Below are 4,736 nucleotides of genomic sequence, written 5' to 3' on the forward strand. Positions count from 1 at the left end.
ACTACATAATACCAGGGTATATCTGGAGGTCTGCCTCCTCATGACTACATAATACCAGGTTATATCTGGCGGTCTGTCTCCTCATCTACATAATACCAGGGTATATGTGGTGGTCTGTCTCCTCATGACTACATAATACCAGGGTATATGTGGTGGTCTGTCTCCTCATGACTACATAATAGCAGGCTATATCTGGTGGTCTGTCTCCTCATGACTACATAATACCAGGGTATATGTGGTGGTCTGTCTCCTCATGACTACATAATACCAGGGTATATCTGGTGGTCTGTCTCCTCATGACTACATAATACCAGGGTATATCTGGTGGTCTGTCTCCTCATGACTACATAATACCAGGGTATATCTGGTGGTCTGTCTCCTCATGGCTACATAATACCAGGGTATATCTGGTGGTCTGTCTCCTCATGGCTACATAATACCAGGGTATATCTGGTGGTCTGTCTCCTCAGCTACATAATACCAGGGTATATCTGTCTCCTCATGGCTACATAATACCAGGGTATATGTGGTGGTCTGTCTCCTCATGGCTACATAATACCAGGGTATATCTGGTGGTCTGTCTCCTCATGACTACATAATACCAGGGTGTATCTGGTGGTCTCTCTCCTCATGACTACATAATACCAGGGTATATCTGGTGGTCTGTCTCCTCATGGCTACATAATACCAGGGTATATCTGGTGGTCTGTCTCCTCATGACTACATAATACCAGGATATATCTGGAGGTCTGTCTCCTCATGACTACATAATACCAGGGTATGTCTGGTGGTCTGTCTCCTCATGACTACATAATACCAGGGTATATCTGGTGGTCTGTCTCCTCATGGCTACATAATACCAGGGTATATCTGGTGGTCTGTCTCCTCAGCTACATAATACCAGGGTATATCTGGTGGTCTGTCTCCTCATGGCTACATAATACCAGGGTATATCTGGCGGTCTGTCTCCTCATCTACATAATACCAGGGTATATCTGGTGGTCTTTCTCCTCATGACTACATAAAACCAGGGTATATGTGGTGGTCTGTCTCCTCATGACTACATAATACCAGGGTATATCTGGTGGTCTGTCTCCTCATGACTACATAATACCAGGGTATATCTGGTGGTCTGTCTCCTCATGACTACATAATACCAGGGTATATGTGGTGGTCTGCCTCCTCATGACTACATAATACCAGGGTATATCTGGTGGTCTGTCTCCTCATGACTACATAATACCAGGGTATATCTGGTGGTCTGTCTCCTCATGGCTACATAATACCAGGGTATATCTGGTGGTCTGTCTCCTCATGGCTACATATTACCAGGGTATATCTGGTGGTCTGTCTCCTCAGCTACATAATACCAGGGTATATCTGTCTCCTCATGACTACATAATACCATGGTATATCTGGTGGTCTGTCTCCTCATGACTACATAATACCAGGGTATATCTGGTGGTCTGTCTCCTCAGCTACATATTACCAGGGTATATCTGGTGGTCTGTCTCCTCATGACTACAAAATACCAGGGTATATCTGGTGGTCTGTCTCCTCATGACTACATAATACCAGGGTATATCTGGTGGTCTGTCTCCTCATGACTACATAATACCAGGGTATATCTGGTGGTCTGTCTCCTCATGGCTACATAATACCAGGGTATATCTGGTGGTCTGTCTCCTCATGGCTACATAATACCAGGGTATATCTGGTGGTCTGTCTCCTCAGCTACATAATACCAGGGTATATCTGTCTCCTCATGACTACATAATGCCATGGTATATCTGGTGGTCTGTCTCCTCATGACTACATAATACCAGGGTATATCTGGTGGTCTGTCTCCTCAGCTACATAATACCAGGGTATATCTGGTGGTCTGTCTCCTCATGACTACAAAATACCAGGGTATATCTGGTGGTCTGTCTCCTCATGACTACATAATACCAGGGTATATCTGGTGGTATGTCTCCTCATGGCTACATAATACCAGGGTATATCTGGTGGTCTGTCTCCTCATGACTACATAATACCAGGGTATATCTGGTGGTCTGTCTCCTCATCTACATAATACCAGGGTATATCTGGTGGTCTGTCTCCTCATGGCTACATAATACCAGGGTATATCTGGTGGTCTGTCTCCTCATGGCTACATAATATCAGGGTATATCTGGTGGTCTGTCTCCTCATGGCTACATAATACCAGGGTATATCTGGTGGTCTGTCTCCTCAGCTACATAATACCAGGGTATATCTGGTGGTCTGTCTCCTCATGGCTTCATAATATCAGGGTATATCTGGTGGTCTGTCTCCTCATGGCTACATAATACCAGGGTATATCTGGTGGTCTGTCTCCTCATGTTTACATAATACCAGGGTATATCTGGTGGTCTGTCTCCTCATGGCTACATAATACCAGGGTATACCTGGTGGTCTTTCTCCTCAGCTACATAATACCAGGGTATATCTGGTGGTCTGTCTCCTCATGACTACATAATACCAGGATATGTCTGGTGGTCTGTCTCCTCATGACTACATAATACCAGGGTATATCTGGTGGTCTGTCTCCTCATCTACATAATACCAGGGTATATCTGGTGGTCTGTCTCCTCATCTACATAATACCAGGGTATATCTGGTGGTCTGTCTCCTCATGACTACATAATACCAGGGTATATCTGGTGGTCTGTCTCCTCATGACTACATAATACCAGGGTGTATCTGGTGGTCTGTCTCCTCATGACTACATAATACCAGGGTATATCTGGTGGTCTGTCTCCTCATGGCTACATAATACCAGGGTATATCTGGTGGTTTGTCTCCTCATGACTACATAATACCAGGGTATATCTGGAGGTCTGTCTCCTCATGACTACATAATACCAGGGTATGTCTGGTGGTCTGTCTCCTCATGACTACATAATACCAGGGTATATCTGGTGGTCTGTCTCCTCATGACTACATAATACCAGGGTATATATGGTGGTCTGTCTCCTCATGGCTACATAATACCAGGGTATATCTGGTGGTCTGTCTCCTCAGCTACATAATACCAGGGTATATCTGGTGGTCTGTCTCCTCATGACTACATAATACCAGGGTATATCTGGTGGTCTGTCTCCTCATGGCTACATAATACCAGGGTATATCTGGTGGTCTGTCTCCTCATGGCTACATAATACCAGGGTATATCTGGTGGTCTGTCTCCTCAGCTACATAATACCAGGGTATATCTGTCTCCTCATGACTACATAATACCATGGTATATCTGGTGGTCTGTCTCCTCATGACTACATAATACCAGGGTATATCTGGTGGTCTGTCTCCTCAGCTACATAATACCAGGGTATATCTGGTGGTCTGTCTCCTCATGATACAAAATACCAGGGTATATCTGGTGGTCTGTCTCCTCATGACTACATAATACCAGGGTATATCTGGTGGTCTGTCTCCTCATGGCTACATAATACCAGGGTATATCTGGTGGTCTGTCTCCTCATGACTACATAATACCAGGGTATATCTGGTGGTCTGTCTCCTCATCTACATAATACCAGGGTATATCTGGTGGTCTGTCTCCTCAGCTACATAATACCAGGGTATATCTGGTGGTCTGTCTCCTCATGGCTACATAATATCAGGGTATATCTGGTGGTCTGTCTCCTCATGGCTACATAATACCAGGGTATATCTGGTGGTCTGTCTCCTCAGCTACATAATACCAGGGTATATCTGGTGGTCTGTCTCCTCATGGCTACAAAATATCAGGGTATATCTGGTGGTCTGTCTCCTCATGGCTACATAATACCAGGGTATATCTGGTGGTCTGTCTCCTCATGTTTACATAATACCAGGGTATATCTGGTGGTCTGTCTCCTCATGGCTACATAATACCAGGGTATACCTGGTGGTCTTTCTCCTCAGCTACATAATACCAGGGTATATCTGGTGGTCTGTCTCCTCATGACTACATAATACCAGGATATGTCTGGTGGTCTGTCTCCTCATGACTACATAATACCAGGGTATATCTGGTGGTCTGTCTCCTCATCTACATAATACCAGGGTATATCTGGTGGTCTGTCTCCTCATCTACATAATACCAGGGTATATCTGGTGGTCTGTCTCCTCATGGCTACATAATACCAGGGTATATCCGGTGGTCTGTCTCCTCATGTTTACATAATACCAGGGTATATCTGGTGGTCTGTCTCCTCATGGCTACATAATACCAGGGTATACCTGGTGGTCTTTCTCCTCAGCTACATAATACCAGGGTATATCTGGGGGTCTGTCTCCTCATGACTACATAATACCAGGGTATATCTGGGGGTCTGTCTCCTCATGACTACATAATACCAGGGTATATCTGGCTGTCTGTCTCCTCATCTACATAATACCAGGGTATATCTGGTGGTCTGTCTCCTCAGCTACATAATAACAGGGTATATCTGGTGGTCTGTCTCCTCATGACTATATAATACCAGGATATGTGTGGTGGTCTGTCTCCTCATGACTACATAATACCAGGGTATATCTGGTGGTCTGTCTCCTCATCTACATAATACCAGGGTATATCTGGTGGTCTGTCTCCTCAGCTACATAATACCAGGGTATATCTGGTGGTCTGTCACCTCATGACTACATAATACCAGGGTATATCTGGTGGTCTGTCTCCTCAGCTACATAATACCAGGGTATATCTGGTGGTCTGTCTCCTCATGACTACATAA

This window comes from Salvelinus fontinalis, chromosome 10 (genome assembly GCF_029448725.1).
Source record: "Salvelinus fontinalis isolate EN_2023a chromosome 10, ASM2944872v1, whole genome shotgun sequence".
NCBI classification, from domain to species: Eukaryota; Metazoa; Chordata; class Actinopteri; order Salmoniformes; family Salmonidae; genus Salvelinus; species Salvelinus fontinalis.